A 19,691-nucleotide genomic window follows, 5' to 3' on the forward strand; every position below is an offset into this window, starting at 1 on the left:
TTCTGCCTTTCATGGAGATGGAGTAGATGATTAGATGATTTTTCTCTTTTCTGCTATTTAAGTACAAGTATACTTCCTGGAACTACATTTACAATTAAACATTAAAAGTCTGAAAGGTGGAGAGAAGAAGGGAAATTCTCTTGTCGCCTTAGAATCCAAGGGATGATATGGTAGTGAAGTCCTTGGGTCTTCTTTTAACCTTTTATATCTCAGAATTGGAACTAGAGAAATTAAGAATGCTATACTGCTAACAAATACAGACAAAAAGCACACGGTGAAAACTGTTTTTTTGTAGCCAAAGGACAAGAGCAATTTAGGATCACAGGAAATGTTGGTTAAAAACCATTCTACTTCCGTACGACACTTCAGATAAGTTGTGGGGTCATCCCTACTGTGTCACCAAAACTGAATGGTTAGCCTGATAGCCTAGTATTCTACCCTTGCCAAGTTATAACATGGTATTTTTCCCTACCCTACCCCCACCTTTGAATGGTCTCAGGGAGGCTGAGAAGGCAAAACTTTCATTCCCACAAGACTCCTACTCCATCCACAGTGTCAGTGTGTAGACTGTATCTGAATCTTGGACTTCACCTTGGACTCTGTAATAATGGGGTTCCAGCCCATTTTCCCACACTGGGATGATGTCAGAGAATACCTAGTGGAGAGTCCAGACTTTTACTAGTGTCCAATAGTAAGGAGCCCATGCAATCACATGTGGTTAGGTAACTCTTATATTTCTCATTCAAGGGGATATCAAAGGAGGTCCAGTGGAAAGCTGAAACACACTCTCTTCCTCTCAGAAATGATGTGGAGCTCCCATCATCAGGGGAAAATGAGGGATCTGGACTTCTGCCTCCACATGGCAGAAATGAAACAATATTACCCTTCTTCTGACACCAGGGTAATATCATAGGAAGCCAGCAAAAGAAGAAAAGTGAAATAAAATCTGGAGTTTCTTAGCAAAACACTAAAAATGTCTGGGTTTCAGTAAAAACGATTCATCATACCAGGGAGTCTCACTTGAATGAATAAACACAATGAATGATAACACTGAGATGATAGAGATGTTGAAATTTGGGGAATTTTCAGCTATTGTCTTTTAATTTCACCCTGTTTTTTTCCTTCTGTATTCTGGGTGACACAAATGTTAAAATTTCTATTTTGTCAATACAGGTCCCTTCATGTTCAGTTCATTTTCTCTCTGTTGTTCACATTGGGTAATTTTTGTTCTTTCTTTCATTGTACTGATTTTTTCCCTGTCCTCTTCACTGAGCGGAAAATAAATTAAGGGCAGTTATTATTTAAAAATTCCGTTGTGTGATTACATTTTAAATAAATGAAAAAAGGAATTCTCTTAAAAAGAAACAAAAGCTATCAAGTTCAAATTTTGGAACTGAAAAATACAATAAGCAACCCAACACATAAACATAAATCCCAAATCTCAATGGATTAATTCAACAATGAATGTAGCTATCATGGGAAAGAATTATTAAGTCAAAAGGAAGATCAATAGAAATTATCCAACTTGAGCAACAGAGGAAAAAAAGACCTTAAAAGATGAACAGACTCTGGACCTATATTACTATAACAGAAGATCTAATTTTTTTTCACTGGAATAATGTAAGAGAGAAGAAATAGATTATGATTGCAAAAGTGTATGAAGAAATAGTGGCTGGAAACTTACCAAATTTGGTACAGAGCCTAACCTACAGATTTAAGAAGTTGCATGTACTTCAACCAGGATGAACAAATAAATCTATGCCAAGACACATTGTAGTCATACTTCTGAAAATTAAAGACAAAGAAAAAATCATGAGAACATTGATAGAAAAATAGCATTTTTTCCATATAAGAAAAGCAGTTAAAATGAAAAGATTTCCCATCTGAAATCACAGAGGCCAAGGGAAGTGGTATGTTTTTTTAAGTGCTGGAAGAAAAGAACCATCAACCTAGACTCTGCGTCCAGTGAAAACATCCTTTAGGGTTAACTAAAAGGGGAAAGTGCAGGCTTTCAAGATGAAAGAAAACTAAGCCAAATTTCTCCCTAGCATACTGCCCTAAAATTTGAGGAAGTTCTTTAAACACAAAGGGAATGATAAAAGAAAGAAGGAACGTGGTAAGCAAATATACTGGATAAATAGAAGAATATTTTTTTGCATTTTGAATTTCTAAATTATATATGATTGTTGAAGCAAAAATTTTAACATAGTCTGATATGGTGCTGAAAGTACATAGAAGAAATATTTTAAGACAATATAAATATAGGAGGATACAAAGAATTTGAGTAAAGCCAGGCATGGTGGAGTGTACCTGTAATCCCAGTACTTGGAGTCTAAAATAGGAGGATTACAGTTTCGAGGACAGCTTCAGCAATTAGTGAGGCTCCCATCAACCTAGCAAGGCCTTGTTTCAAAATAAAAATAAAATAAGGTTGGAGTTGTAGCTTGGAGGTAGAAGGCACACACACACACACACACACACACACACACACACGCAGATAAAAAATAGTTATTCTTCACTTGAATTGGAAAAATTTCAACATCAGTAAATTTGTAATGAATTATGCATATATCACAAGGAGTAGCCACATGAAAATATATATAAAAATATACTCATAGGTCAATAAAATAAGTGAGATCAGCAAAGCACAGAAAAGGAATGGATATATATTTATTCTAATATGCCCAAACTAGGGACTATTAGGAATACCAGAGGGACTCCAGATAATGAAGGGGAAACCTCAGCAAAGCTGGAAGGGAAAGATAGGAGACGAAGAAGACTAAGGTTGATTAATTCAGGAGCTACATCCAAATATAGGTAAAAGTATGAATGTAGCATGGTCAACCTGGACACTCATTGTTGGGGGGGGGAGGGGAAATGGCGGGTAGGAAAGGGCACCAAGCACAGTCTGAATGTATGCCATTTTCAGTATGATCCACTAACTAATAAACTAACTAACTAAATAAATAAATAAATAAAAATGCTACCACAGGAAGGCAAGGAAAATAAAGCAGAAATACAAAAGTGAGGACACACAGTCACTCTACCCAAGTCCAAGACTTAGATCCACAATAACCAAGACTACATATTTTTGGTGGAGAGACAGATACATAGAGCAACAGAGAATAGAGAATTAATCCATAAATAGACTGCAAAAACCCAAATAATTTTGAACAAAGATGAACAAGCAAATGAGTGATAGTCTTTTTTTTAACAAGTTGTGGTAGAATATTTATAATCTATACAACAAGTCTCAACCCAGTCTTTTCCAGATTACACAAAAAGTCATCCAAAATGAAGCATATATTTAAATGTAAAACATAAAACTGCTCATCTTTCAGAAGAGAGCATGGAGCATAGAACACAACTCTTTATGACCCAGGGTTGGATGAAGTGGTCTTTTTTTGGTGGTACTGGGGTTCCTGAAACCCTTCTACCTCCGGGCTACACTCCCAGACACCTACTTTTTATATTTTTATTTGGAAACAGGGTCTCTTAAGCCAGCAAAGCTGGCTTCAAACCTGCGTGACCCTCCTGTCTCCTCCTCCCAAGCATGGGGATTATAAGAGTGCGCCACCATGCCTGGCTGAAGTGTTTTTATATATAACAAAAAAACATGATTAATTTTAAAAAGTGGATAAACTGGGACTAATCAAAGTTAAAAACTTTAACTCTGTGAATGATACTGTTAAGGGAGTCAGAAGACAGGACACAGAATGGGAGACAATATTTTCAAAACACTTCTCTGACAACTAGCATCTAGGGCATATAAAGGACTCTCAGACATCAAAAACACAACACAAAACTGGGCATGGTGACACACACTTGTAATCTCAGCATTTGGGAGGCTGAGACAGGGGGATCGTAGTTCACGGACAGCCTCAGCTACTTAGGGAGGCCATCTGCAACTCAGTGAGACCCTGTTTCAAAATAAAGGATAAAAAAGAGGACTGGGGGTATAGCTCAGAGGTAGAAAGCCCCTGGGTTCCATCTCCAGTATCACACACACACACACACACACACACACACACACACACACACACAAACAACAACCCTGCAACCTCATTAACAGATGGGCAAAATACATGAATAGACGTTTCACTAAAGAAGATAAATAGAAAATAAACAAATGAAAATATATTCAACATCACTAGCCATTAGAAAATAAAATAAAATCATAATAAGCTATCACTACACACATGCAGAAGAGCTCAAATAAAAATAGTACAATATCAAATGTTAACAAGAAAGTGGGGAAACTTATCTTACAGGTGGGAACTTATGGAAATATAGTGCAGACATCCCTGAAAATGGATTGGCAGCCTCTTTTTATATAGTGAGCCTGCAACTCTCATGTAATTCAGCAGTTATACTCTGGGAAGTTTATCTTGTGAAATGAAATCTATGTCCACACAAAAAGCTGTACATGAATATTTTTAAAAAGTTTATAATAGGCAAAATTGTAAACAGCCGGATGTCTTTCAGTGGGTGAATGACTAAACAAATAGTGTTATATCAACATATTTACTCACACATATTTGGTGTCAGGACTACCAGGTGCTTAAGTACACTTGTGATTAAATTTTGGAGGGTAAATATTATTTTGCAGATTAGAAACTTGATGTTTAGGGAGTTTAATAGAATTAGAAACTTGAGATTTTAAAATAAAAAATAAAAAGGGCTGAGGGTATAGCACAGAGGTATAATTCCCAGAGGCTCAATCCCCACTACCAATGACAAAAACAAATAAAAATTTAAAAAAGGCTTACTTAAGCTCATTCCAGATAAAGGGTAGACTTTTTAACCAGGCCTTATACTATTCCAAAGCCCATTTGCTTGCCACTGTAGACGGCTACTGTGAACATCAGATGACGGAAGGAACTACATGTTTATTATTATTTGTAGTGTAGAAAGATATTATTAACGGTGCTATATGCAGTCTAAAGGATTGCTTCTTCTCAGCAGGTCTCCAACACAAAGTGATTTTTTAAGACTGGGCTCTCTTTGGCAAAGTTCACATTCTTTGCTTTTACTTAAGCATCAGCAAAGTCATGTCCTGGCATTCTGATGAATCTTCTCCAAGAAAAAGAATGGGGTCAAATAAACTCCCTTCTTTTGACTCATTTCATCAGGTAACAGAACAAATGCTTGTTCTTTGTCATAATTAGATTTCCTAACAAATCTGTGGGGCCTAAAACACTCAATTGCACACAGAGCTGCCAGCGGCAATTGCTTTGTTTTGCAATGTGTATCTCTGCCTTCAGAGTCAACTGAAAGGCAGCCGCTGATGCGCACAGTTATTGAACAGGCGTGGCTGAGAAATGGACGCATCATCACATGTTGGAGCCAGCAGGAATTATTCAATTAGAGTAATAACCTTATTTTGTATAGAGGCAAAGTCACTTGTTGAAATCATATGTGTATGTTAAAATTAAAACATGAGTCTTAGAATTTGCCTGAGACCTCCATCTGGATGTTACCAACACTTATTTCTGTGTTGCATACTTTGCGCTCCTATTGCTATTTGCTTCATATTTTAGAAGAGCAATTCCTGTTTTGTGAATGTGGCATCAACAAAATAATTACTGCATTTATTTAAGAAACCAAACCGACCCCCAGGCTCTTAAAACCTGAAAGAATGGCAGCTGTGAAGTAAAACAGAGGTCCTAAAATCTCATGAATAAAGGATTCTAGAAATTATAAACAAGGCAGAGCTGGAAAAGCCTAAGAATTGGGAGTGTGTGATAATGGGTTAGATGTCCTGGGCTAAGTAGCACTGTTTTCTTAGCCATGCCTTTGAATTTGGGCTCCTTCAACAGATTCTTACTTGGTGTGTACTTTAAACCTTCTATATTCCTTGGCTCGGGAGATTCAATGGTATCAAAATAACAATACCTGAGCATGGGAGGCACATGACTGTAATTCCAGCACTTTTGAGAGACTGAGACAGGAGGATTGCGAGGACTGCAGGTTCTAAAGAAGCGTCAGTGACTTAGTGACGCCCTCGGCAATCTCAGGAGATCCTGTTTCAAAATAAAAAAGGGGCTAGGAGTATAGCTCAAAGGTAGAATGCTCCAGAACCAAATGAATGAATGAATGAATGAATGAATAATAACAACCATATCTACTTTACCTAACACATAGTGTTGGTACATGAGAGAAATGAGGTAGAAGATGTGGAAGCTCTTCATAAAGTGCACAATTTCATAAAAAGTGGATGTAACCCGACACCACTTTAGACTGCAAGTGTATGTGGTATCACAGTTGGAGCTTTGAAGATATTTGAAACTCCCAAGCATAAACAGAAAATACGTTTATACTGTGAGACTGTGCCATCTGGAGATGGAAACTGGACAGAATGGTTACTAATAAGCACTTGATTCATGCCAACCACTCACTTATCATTTCTGTTTCCTACCCAAAGATAAATGCTGGAAAATTTTCTCAGAGCACATAGGATGTATCAAATAGTCAATAAATAAACTGATAAATTAATTTCTTTTGCATATATATGTTAACTTTCAGGATAAATGACTAGAAGTGGAATTAATGGGCATCATATTATATGCATATTTAAAGCCTTGATAGGTTTTGCTAAATACCTCTTTGAATTGATTATGCCAGTTTATTTTACATTTGACTAATAAAAAGATATATTGAGTGCCTATATTTTAGCCTCTTTTCTGTCTGGGTAGCATATTTTTCTTCTGTGCATAGCATTATCTTATTCTGGGAGTTATACCTTCTCTCATCCTTCATCTGGAAGCTGCCTACTTAGTATGAACTTGTGTGGATCCAAACGCAAGACAGGCCAATGACAGAACCTCATCTTTCTAGTCATCACGTATTAGTCTGGGAGTGCTCATTGGATCTCATCAGGACCAGTGAGCTTCTTCTTTAGGGTTTTTGGACCCAAGGAGCTTTAGACCTGAATCAGTCATTTTCTGGTTGCTGAAACTAAAAGACATACAACTCAAAATTTGTTGTCTGCCATGTTTTCTACCAACTAAAGAAAACTGGTCAGTACCAAGAGAGAGGTGCGAAGCCAGTGTGCAGAAGAGCTCACAGAGTAAGTCCAAATGCTCTCTGATGATCTGGTTCCACTGCTCCCAGAGTCAGGAAATACCCCACCTTCTTTATAGTGATCATGGTTAATGGCAAGAATTTCCTATTACTACTACTACTACTACTACTACTACTACTACTACTACTACTACACAAAGTTCATTCAGTTTGCTTTGCCCCCTATCTGGAATCAAGGGTCATTACAGGCATCCTCACCTGGTCTTCTCTCCAACTGCATATCAAAGTGTCCACTTTTTTACATATAGTCATGAGTTACTTGACAGCAGAGATATGTTTTGAGAAATGAATCGTTATGCTATTTCATTATGTGAAAATCACAGACTTAGATGGTTTAACCTCCTGCGCATCATGGCTGTATTATAATCTTATGGGAACATGTCATATATGCTCTCCATCACTGACTGAAGCCTTGTTATGGGGCAATGACTATATTTGCCAGTTAGGGACATTATCAACATTTAAACCATTTTGTCTATATGGTGAATAAAAAGAACAGAATCATCTTATTGTTTTAATTGTGTTTCTTTAGAACCAGCTAAGCTGAGAATGTTTTCAGATCAGCATTGGCTATTTATAATTCTTAAGTGAATTGCTGGTAAAAAAAAACATTTAATACATTTTTCTATGGATTGTATATTTATTATTTTCTGCAGAAACACTTTCAATAAAGTTGCTATTAATTTTGGCTAGTTATATTTCTTGCACTTATTTTCTCTGATCTGTTATATGCTTTTTAAGAAATTTGTGTAAACTATATTTCACCATATAAAGGTTAATACTTTTATGTGTACACAAACCTATTATGTTTTTCCTTTAAGGTTTCTGGATTTTTTTTACTTCTTCAGCAGGACTTGTCCTAAAACATAACCTTCACTTTTATACATGTCTAAGTTTATTTTTTCTATATTTCATTTTATGTTATTTCCATCATAGTACTTTGCCCTTTGCATATATAATTCAATGTATACTTTGCAAGATAAGTACTGTTATCTCTATTTTTTCAGATTATGACATGGAAAATGAACTTGGAAAAGTTTCCCAAGTCACATACATGGTGACTGCTGAGATTCTGACTCCAAAGTTCACATTATTTCAACCTACCAATACCATCTCTACAAAATACAGATGAGAAACAGGGCGATGTGTAATGACTGAATCAATCTTTGCCCTTTAATTCATTCCCAAAGTGTTTTGAGTTGCCTAATATTGCAAGTTAATATATCAAAGTAGGTCCTATTGTGTAAGGATCCCTGTTGCCAGGACAAACTAGTGTAAATGCACTTTGTACTCAACATATCCTCAAGTAAGGGATAGGCGAATGTTTGGGAAGGGGGAGGGGCAGGGCAAGAACCACTCTAACCTCTTCTGCACTGGGAAAGCCAAGATCATGGAGTAAGAATAGGAGCAAGCTGGCTGTCAGGCAGGTGCTGCTGCCCATTAGGACGGCACTGACAGTCCGCAGGTTCCCACTAGTGCCTGCTTTCCCCAAAATTACTTGCAGCTCACTCTTCTGAATTCTCAGAGCACCTTCACATGCCTTTAGAGCACATTTGTCCTTGTCAGTTTTGCCCAGCAGGCGGACACTTCCAAAACCCAGCAATGAGTCTTTTGTCTTGTACCATTTGTGTTCTCAGAGCACTGAGTGCAGGACAGAAAGACTGTCCACACACAGACCAGGGAGCCCGCAGGGGCTGCTTTGAGCAGTGGTCTGTGATCTCATTTTAAGATGAAAAGCTATTACAAAGTTGCTTTATTGCTGATGTTTTTCAAAGAAGTCCTGATATTATTTTGGTGGCTAAAAGCAATGCCACCTGCCAACTTTCTTATCACCTTTTTCTATTCAATAATGCAGGTTATTTAAGTTCTAAGAACAGATATATTTTTCTTTGGAAATCAGTGAGACTATATTTGTTTTATAGGAAAGGAATATGGCTACTAAATTATACATACACACAGAATACATTAGATTGGGTAACTAGTAAAGACAATAGTTTATTATTATTATTATTATTATTATTATTATCATCATCATCATCAGTAGTAGTAGTAGTAGTAGTAGTAGTAGTAGTATTAATAGTAGCAGCAGCAGCAGCAGCAGCAGCAGCAGTAGTAGTAGTGGATACTAAACCCAGGGACATTCTACAACCCAGACCTTTTTATTTTTATTTTGAAACAGTCTCACTAAATCACTGAGGGTCTTTCTAAATTGCCGAGGCCAGCCTCATACCCATAACCCTCTTGTCAAGCCTCCCAGGTACTTGAATTACATGCATGTGTCACTGATCCCATCTAGAAAAGGTTTATTTAGCACAATTTTGGAGGCAGAGACGTTTAAGATCAGGCAGTCGCTGCATCTCACAAGGGCCTCACTGCATGGTAAAAGTGTATCAGAGCTGCTAGAGGGTATGTGCACCAGAGACGAGGGGACAAAGTTGGCCAGATGCTTTGTGACAACATTCTTTCTGTGGAACTAATTGCTTCCTGCAATAACTAATGCAGTCTTTCCGAAAAGACATTACTTCCTCTTAATGTTTTATGGGTGCATCATAATTACACATCATAGTGAGATTCAAAGTGATATATAAATACAACACTTTCTGTATTTCCATCCATCTCCCACATGGTTCTGCTTTCCTCCTCCCCATCCATGTCAGTGAGATTGAAAGTGATACCTTCAGGTATGGCTATAACCTCATTTGAATTCTTCTTGAAGGTCCCACCTCCCAACACCGCCACATTGGTAACCACATTTTAACATAAGTTATGGCAGGAACAAACCACATCCCAACCACAGCACTCTTGTGTGTACATGGCCTTACATACATATTGTTTCTATATTGCCTTTCATGTCCAAGGAGGCAACTCATCACTGGAGTCCATGTTCAGCAAATGCCTAATCTAGAAAGGATTCAACCTATCAGTTCCCAGCCCATTCAACCAGCAGTGCACCAACTTTCCCTGTGGGTAGTTACCACTTGGGGACCACGACTGGCCTCAGCAGGTTCCTCCTGGCTGGTCCTCAGAGGACCCTAAAGTGTGCAGTAATGCCACATAGGAGCACAGCCCAGGGCCCACCTCCCAGCAATGGCCTCTGCACGGTGGTCTAACAAATGTGTTCAATGGACAACACATTGTAATTGCCTCTCACCCACATAAATGTAATAGCCGGGCAGTGGCAGCCACAGGAGTGGGCCTCCCACATCCCCTTTCAAAAGAAGCTGCTGTGGGGAGCTCAGTGAACGGCTGCTTCTGGGCTTTCCCTTTCCCTAAGGGTGAAGATTATGCTTTCCTGGGGTCCCCCCCAGCCAACATCTTGCAGAGGAAAGGTCCCTCAGAGCGGCCTTTTCTGTGCAATGTAGGAGACCTCTAAGAGTGTTCTATCTGCTTGTCTATACTTCGTTGGCATGGTTAAGACTGCCGTAGAGCTGAAATGTGGTCTGCGGCTCTTCCTACCCAGTCCTCCTTCCTTCCTGCTCTCCTTGCTCAGAGGATTTGGCCAGCACCAGAGCTTGGAAGCTTTTTCTGCCCACCCCTCTTCCCTTCTTTCTCCTCTTGTGATAGTCGGAAGTTGAGTGGCCCCTGAAGAACTTATGAATTAATGTTCAGAGTTGATATGACCTAGCCATGGGGGTCATAATCTAATTAGTAGATAAACCCCAGATAACTGGATGTGAGAGGGAAGTCTTGTACTCTCCCGCCCCCTGTCCACTGCCCACCACAGTGTCTTCCATCCTCCACCTCACGTGGACTAAATCCAAAAAGGAAACTATGAGCAAATAACTCTTAACATTCCTTAAATTGTGTGTGGCCAGGTTTTGGATTATAATGGTGAGACTGCTAACTATGACACCTTCATTAAGGCTCCCCCCACCCATTAAATCTCATATTCTTAATCTCTTCTCGGTACCTATATCTGAGTTGATACGGCAGCTCATATAAAGAGACGTGTTGATGGTGGCTGTGGCAGAGAATAAAAGCAATTTCCATAGCACCATCCATGAAGTGGGAGTGTGCGCTGGGCGGGCACGAGGCGCACACCCCTGCCCCCGCCCACAGGTCCTATGTGCTGCCCAGAGTCACGTTAGTCCACAACCATGGTATGGACTTTCTACATACCAGGCATTGTTGTAAACATTTGCTTTGTATAATCATTTGGCCCTCACGTCTGCACTGGGGTGAGCTAATATTCCTATTTTGTAGGTGAGGACACTGTTGGATAGACAGGTCACATAAACTTGTCCAGTGTCACAGGCCTATTAAGTGACAGGGCTGAGATTTACTCACACTGTGCTGTTTTGTGTCTTATGTTAGGAGACTTCTGACTTCTGCTGGCTTGACATCATAGTAGTTAAAGATGGATATTCTTATTTTCTTTCTTTTTTCTTTTTTTCTTTTTCAGTACTGGGGATAGAACCCAGGAGCATTCTACCTCCGAGCTACACCCCCAGCCCTATTTTTTAGTCCTTTGCTTTTTTTTTTTCAGGTCTGGGGATGGAACCCAGGGACATTAGACCTCTGAGCTACAGCCCCTGCCCTATTTTTTATTCTTTATTTTGAAACCGGTCTCACTGAGTTGCAGAGGGCCTCACTAAGTAGCTGAGGCTGTCTGCGAACTACAGTCCTCCTGTCTCAGCCTTCGGAATGTTGGGATTACAAGTGTGTACCACCACGCCCGGAGAGATGGATATTCTTAACAAATTGGATTCACTAAACCTTAGTCAATTACCTAGCAGAATGCTCACTAAAGAAATATGCCCCTCCCCAATACTGGAAGGAAAGCAGGCTGCAATGAATGTGCCAAAAGACAAAGCCTTCACTGTGGCTACTACCTAAGAGGCTTGTAAGAAGCATATTAAATAAGTTAAATATATATGTTTTTGTGTGTGCGCGCCGTGTGTGTAGTACTCAGGATTCAAGCCAGGGGTGTTCTACCTCTGAGCTACATTCCCAGCCCTTTTCATTTTCATTTTCCTTATTTTGTAACAGGGTCTCAGTTTCTCATTTCAAAAAAGGTCTCTCTCGCTGAGTCGCTGAGGGTCTTGCTAAATTGTTAAGGCTGACCTCAATCCTGCCACCCTCCTGTGTTGGCCTCTCAAGTACTGAGATGACAAGCATGTGGCATCACTCCTGACTGTTCATGCATTTTTTTTTTTTTTACTTATTTTCCAATGTGGGAACATACCTCTACTATTCATTCTTAGTTTGCAACTCCAAGGAAAATTTTTTCCTGGAGGAAGCAAATCTGGGAATTAGCTGATTTTCCCATAGTGGTAGGAGACAATAATCATGCAGCCTCTGTGCTCTGGAAAATGTTTTAGATCATGCACTTCTAATAATTGAAACCTCACAACCACCTATGAAGTGGTTGGCTGTTGTGGAAAGAAGAAACCTAAACTGGATATATTAAATAAATGGCTCAAAGTCAGAGCTAGTAAATAACTGAGTCAAGTGATTATCAAGCCTTTCCAATTAGCCGCTGTTGTTGTGCTTGTTATTATTTTAAACTGCTTTCATTAGCTTCCTCAGGTTTATTTTTCTGAGCTTCAAAACTATAAAGATACAGCCAGGCATGGTGGCACATGCTTATAATCCTAATATTTGAGAGGCTGATACAGGAGGATCACAGGTTTGAGGACAGCCTCAGCAAATAGTGAGACTCTTATTAACATAGTGAAACCCTATTTCAAAATAAAAATAAAATAGGACTGGGAGTATAGCTTGGAGGTAGAATGCCCATGGGTTTAATACCCAGTGCCATGGACACACACAAATAACAACAATAAAAAAAAAACCCTAAAAGATCTCCTGGCTTGGATGTCTTATCTTCTTAGCTATGGCAAATCATACCCACTTTAACCTTTTCATGATGTCATAGGGATATCTTTATGAATTATACTTACTTTAATGCTAACATTTCTGAAGTTCTTTGTGGTTTCAGTGACCACATTTGCTTTTCATTTTTTTCAGTCAAATATTTATGGATTCCCACACCACCTATTGGTAGACAGATAGAGAAGGCCATTCTAAAATGAGCCCCAAGAATTCCTGCCCCTGATGTACATGTTTTGCGTAATCCTTAGAACACTGACTGATGGATTTGGCTCATGTGGTGTCATATGACACAGTTGAATTTAAAATACTGAGATTATCCAGGGAGCCAGATTGAATTACATACATTCTTTGAAGGCAGGGGATTGGCTCACTAGTTGTAGAAGTGGAATTCAGATTCAAAGCACAAGAAGACTTTGCCTTACCACTGGCTTGAAAACAGAGGGGGCATATGGTAAAGGAATGTGGGTGGTCTTTAGGAGCCTGTGGCTGACAGTCAACAAGGACACGGGGGACCTCCACCTCACAGCCTCATGGTGCTGAATTTTGCCAACTATCTGACCAAGCTTGGATGCCTTCTCCGGAGCCTCTCACTAGAACTGGCAAACACCTTAATTTCAGCATTAAAAGCCCTGATCGGATCACAGAACTCAGCCAAATGGTGCCCGGACTTCTGTCCTACAAGCCTGTGAGCTAATAGATGGGTATTCCTCTCAACTGCTGAGGTTTGTGTCATTTGTTATACAGCAATAGAAACTAATATACTCCTTATGTTGCAGGCACAATTGTTGACACTGGGGATATAACATGGCCTCTTCACTCATGGGATTCATATTTTGGGAGGAGGTTGAGAGATAGAAAAGAGGCAATGAAGAAAGGCCAATAAACAAACATGCAAAAAATGTTAAATCTTGAGCTGGGCGTGGTGGCATGTGCTGTAATCCTAGTACTTGGGAGGCTGATACAGAGATTATAGTTGAGAGGTCAGCCTTAGTAATGTAATGAGACCCTCAGCAACTCAGCAACTTAGTGAGACCCTGTTTCAAAGTTTAAAAAAGAAAACTAAATAAAAAAGGACTAGAGGTATAGCTTGGAGTGTACCTGGTTCAACCTCCAGCACAGAGAGAAAGAGAGATGGGGGGAGGGGAAAGGGGAGAGGGGAGAGGGGAGAGGGGAGAGAGGAGAGAGGAAGGAAGAGAGAGAGAAAAGAAATGAAGAAATTTGAAATTTATATTGTGGTTAGTGCCATAGGTAGAATTATAATGGGGTGATATGACCCGGTATGTCTTGGGGGTGCCTTATAGATCAATTGGAGATCAAGAGAGATCTTCCTGATGCAATCATATTTAGAAAGGTTTGCATGACAAGAAGAGTCCAGTCAAATTCAGTTCTGAGGGAGAGCGATACAGGCAGATTAGGCACCACCACAGGGAACTTCATGTGGGAAAGGACTTGGTGGCAGAAGGTGGCCTGACTGGGACCAGATGACTATCATGGGGTCAGAGGAAACTGGGAAGGTGGTTAGAGGCTAGCAGAATTTTTTGTGCTGCAGCAAAATTTGGCTTTAATGTATTGCGAAAACATTGGAGGATGTTAACTAGGTTGCCTGATCTGTGTTCTATATTTGCAAGGTTTTGGAGGCAAATAAAAACATTCCAATTAAAATAAAGAATCAAGTAAGGCTTTTTCATATAATTGACATATTTTTGCTACCTATTTATAGATGAAACATTTTTATAGTTAAAGTTTTAATGCATTTTTCAGCTCTGGGATATTTGACTTTTATTTATTTTATTGCTGTTAATCTTTTCTTCTCTGTGTTTATTTTCTGTCATGGTTGAAATGTGTCACCAAGGTTCAAGTGTTGGGAACTTAACTGCCAATACCACAGTGCTGAGAGGTGGAGCCTACAAGAGGTGATTGGGTCATGAGGGCAGGATGAGGGAATGGACATATTAATTGCTATCTGGGAAGTTTGTTAGTTATGGAGAGAGTGGATTTGTTTAAAGGGGAACTTTGATCTTCTCTCGTTCTCTTTCTCTGACCCTCTCTTGCTCTTCCACATTCAGGCATCGCCCTTACCAGATGCTTCCCAGCCTCCAGAACTAGGAGCCAATTCCTGCATTATAAACTACCCAGTCTCAGGAATTCTGTTATAACAGCAGAAAACAGACAAAGACGTTTTCCTTTAATTTGAAGAAATTAGAAGAGATTTACAGAGAACAATATCTAAATGTCCAAACAAAAATTGACATGTTAACATAATGACATATAAACTTAATTTTCTTAAATTTTTTTAATAAGAGAGAGTGTATTATATGTGAAAGTAAATATCATTTTGAACTTTGTCCTGATCTCACTTTTCTTTAAGAGGTTTAATGTATCAGACTTTGTGTGTACTCTTCTAGGCCTTTGTTGATTTCTGAGTTTTTCACATACACATGTATGTTTTTATTGCTTGGCAGATTTTTTTAATGAAAAATAGTATATTTTATACATTTTATCATTGCTATGATATGGTGTTAAACTTAAGGTTGTATGAAGGTTATAATTGTAAAATTTAAAAGGTTTTATAAGCCCATAGGAAAACAGGGGGACGATCTGGGGACATTCAGAAGAGCAATGATGGCAGAGGTAGGAGAGGTCCAGAAAAGTGAACATATTTGAGGTATTTCAGAGGTAGAGTTGGAAGGTCTTGCTGATCAAGGAGATGAAGGAAAGAGAAGAAACAAGATACCTCTTAGATTTGTTGACTTGAGCAACAGAGTGGATGACATGGATTAAGTAGAGAGGAGTAGGGAAGGAAGAGGTTAGATGAGGGGAAATCAAGTTTTTATTGGACACAGAAGAAGTTTAAGAAATTCAAGTGGAGCCAGGCATGGTGGCACATGTTTTTAATCCCAGCATTTGGGAGGCTGAGACAGGAGGCTCACGGTTCACGGACAGCTTCAGCTACTTGGTGAGGCCCTTTCTGGTATTCTCTGCTTGGTATAAGGAGCACTTAGTTACTAGAAGCAATAGAGAAAACAAATTAAACATCAAAATGAGAGAAATGGACTAGGGGAAGGTAAACACTCCACATTTTTAAGATCTGGAGGTTGAGTTTACTCTTACAGTGCTGTGGTTGATATGGTAGTGCACAATGAAATTAAAAACATTCATTTTAAATGTAAACCTCAGCCAAAGTTTATAAGCAAACTCAATGGACCGAGATTGTTTTTTAATGAGGAGTTGTAAGACACCCAGTCTTTTAGATGTGCAATTCACAACAAATATAATTCTTTTGTTCCACTAAAATAGTACTTATCATCTATTTTTAGTTGAACTCCCCTTTTCAAATGATCTCCTCGATTTTCTGCCCAGTATAAAAGGTTACCATACTATAATACTAAAGAAAAAAATATCTTAAAGTAGTATAGGATTTAAGGGTCTACTTTTTATCTTTCCCTCCTTCCTTCCTTCCCTCCTTCCTTCTTTTCTTCCTTTCTTCCTTCCTCTCATCCTTTCATCCTTCCTTTCTTTTCCTTCTTTCTTCCTTCTTTTTTTTTTTTTTGGACTTGGGATTGAACCCAGGAGCATTCTAACTTCGAACTACACCCCATCCTTTTTAAAACTTGAAACATGATCTCACTAAATTGCTGAGGGTCTTGCTAAATTGCTGAGGCAGGTTTTGAACCTGCAATCTCCTGTTTCAATATTGGGATTATAGCCGTGGGCTACTATGCCTAGCCAGACCTACTCTGGGCCAGAAATAACTTTGCTCTTCCAAACTGTACTGTGATTCTTTAAGTGGTAATTCTTTTTTTCTATTAGTGTGGGGGTCAGGAAGCTCAAACCCTAATTACCATTCATTTTTAATGAATTCCTTTAGGATTTTTACTGTTTGTGATCCATCCAGTAGCTCTCCTGTTGTTTTTATCTCACAATTTCACCTTTATTTTTTCTTTTCCCTTATTTATTATAATAATATGTATATTTTTACATAGAATATATAATTACCTGTGCTATAAAATAATGAGACTATTATAAGGCATCAGTGTCTATCGTTGTTATTGACTCGTGAATGCTGTAGATATTGCTGTTTCTATATTCAGTATAACTCTTCACTTCAGGAAAGCTGCTCCATTTTTATCTCTGGAGGGAGATATGAGTGGTTTAGAATAATCCCATCAGTGCGAGCACAGTGGTTCATGGAACCCAGGCTTAGGGCAGTCAAAACCTGGTAGGTCCCTGGACTCAAGAATTGATTAATGAGTGTATATATGATCTAACTCAGCTCAGAGATACAACAGGGGGCTTCTTGGGGCTCTGAATTAGATATTTCCTATATCTAGGGTAGAAACAACTAGAGGACAGAAGGAAGAAATATCCTGAGGAGGGGAGGATCATAAGAGTCTACAGAAACTGAGCTGTAGGCTCTGTATTGTTACATCCTGAAGTCTATCTACCTCTAGGTTTCTCCTGGCCTGAGCCAAATAGATTTCCTTATTATTTAATCCAGTTTGGATTTTTGTTGTTGTTGTTGTTCTCACTTAGACAAACTACCTTAAATATTTTTGGGAACAAGGTAGAACATAAATAAAGCAAATCTAAAAAGAGACAGCAAAGGCAACAACAGTAGCCATTCATGGCTGGATCCTGGCCCAGACTTCTATCTTGCTGTATGCACATCTGCTTCTAGCAGCCTTTTCCCAGCTCCAGAAGAACAAGCTGTCCTCAGGATGCATCATTCCGCCCCATCTTCTTGACTGTGTATGCTATTACCTATGGCCATAGTGGCTTATTCCTGTCCACTCGCAAGAATAAGCCAAACACCCCTCCTTAAGGAGAGCAGATTTGATCTGATCTACCTACCTGTCTGCATTTGTATATACATATACCTGTGATTTATCTGTACCTTGGACATTCTCTTTTCATTTCTGCCGCCATGGCAAATGTTGCAGCTGTGTCTCCCATAGGCAGGAAATTCCTTGAAGGTAGTCATTAGGTCTCTTCAACTTAGCGTTAGTATATTTAGTGCCTGTCGAGTAGCAACTACTCAATTAATTCTTGTACAGTTTGGTATCTACAAAAGTAAGCAACTGAGCTGGGTGTGGTGGCGCACGCTTGTAATCCCAGCATTCGGGAGGCTGAGACTGGAGGATCTCGGTTCGCGGACAGCCTCAGCTACTTAGTGAGGCCCTCTGCAACTCAGTGAGACCCGGTTTCAAAATAAAAAATAAAAAATAGGGCAGGGGGTGTAGCTCGGAGGTCAAGTGCCCCTGGGTTCCATCCCCAGACCCGCAAAAAAAAAAAAAAAAAAGTAAGCAACTGAAAACTGAGAAACAAAGATAGTTTGGGTCCTTTAATGACAAGTTTAATCCTAGAGAACAACTTATCTTTAGGAGGTTTTGAAAAGAACTCAGAAAAGTCAGGTGGATTTCTGTAACTTCAGAGTATTGGCACTGAAAAAGCCCTTAGTTTTATCTTCTTATTTTTCCAATAAGGGAGCTGAGACCCAGAGAGAGGAGGTGACTTTCCCAAAGTTTTATAGCTCGTTCAATTTGCGGTTGGGAAGAGAACCCAGGTCCTGTTTCTCGCAGACTGTTGTTCCTCTGCTACTTTTCTGCTCCCTTCTGAGCTCTTGACTTCTTGTACCACCTCGGTTTGAGTCACTCAAACCCTTCTGCATCTTGATTCTGCATTGCAGGAATGGAACTATTCTCATTGGGGTGTGGGCTAGAACTAAATGATATAAACATGCAAAAACACTTTGAGTACCATTAAAATATGACGTTCTTCCTAGGCTCCTTCTCAAGCCTGGGTAATATGTAGAAAAAGCCACTCACTCACTCCCTTTTGGTGACAGGAAAACATTGTAGAATCCCATAATTTGGCAAACGTATAAAGAATACAATTCGAACCATTGCAGAGAGCATCTTTTTTCCATTTGTTTTAATAAGCATTGTTTCATTTTAATATTCTGTGACATGTCTAGCTAATAAGAAAAGCCTGGTAAGTATAGCGGGGTAAAGGAAAGCCAGTCAGCTTCATGCTCCTTTCCTGAAACACTTTGTTATCAATTCTTTTGTTGAGGGGGGTCAGTACCACCAGATATGCATGTAGGGTTTTCTAGTCCTCGAGATTCATGGAAAATAAAAGGCAGTATTTTTACTTCAATGCTACTCAATGTGCATGGTGTGTGCATAGGAATTTATTTATTTATTTATTTATTTATTTATTTATTTATTGTGGTACTGGGGTTCCTAGAAACCCTTCTACCTCTGGGCTATACTCCCAGACCCATTTTATATTTTTTATTTGGAAACAGGGTCTCTTAAGCCAGAGAGGCTGGCTTTGAACCAGCGCGATCCTCCTGTCTCTGCCTCCCAAGCACAGGGATTACAAGTGTGCGCCACCACACCTGGCGTGCATAGGAATTTTTTTAAGGATGGAAATGTGAATTATTTTGTGGCTTGTCGGGCATGAGAATGAAATGAAAATCATGGGAAAGCAGCTGTTTTCTGTCCTATCACCTAATGCTTGCTCTTACAAGTATTTATTTAGAGAATTTAAGCACATTTAATTTATTATTAAAAAAATCTCTTGTGTGCTAGGTGTAGTCCTAGGTGCCGAGACAGAGAAGAGAATAATATCCACTGGGCTCACAGCCACAGCCTCTTGAAGAGGTGAGTTTAGCAGGTAATGAGATGTATTAAGGTAAGTACAAGACCATGTACAAGCACATAATGGGGACTTCATTACTATGAGGGCTTGACTGAAGTATCAGAGTACAC

The sequence above is a fragment of the Muscardinus avellanarius genome (assembly GCF_963383645.1).
Source record: "Muscardinus avellanarius genome assembly, chromosome: 6".
NCBI classification, from domain to species: Eukaryota; Metazoa; Chordata; class Mammalia; order Rodentia; family Gliridae; genus Muscardinus; species Muscardinus avellanarius.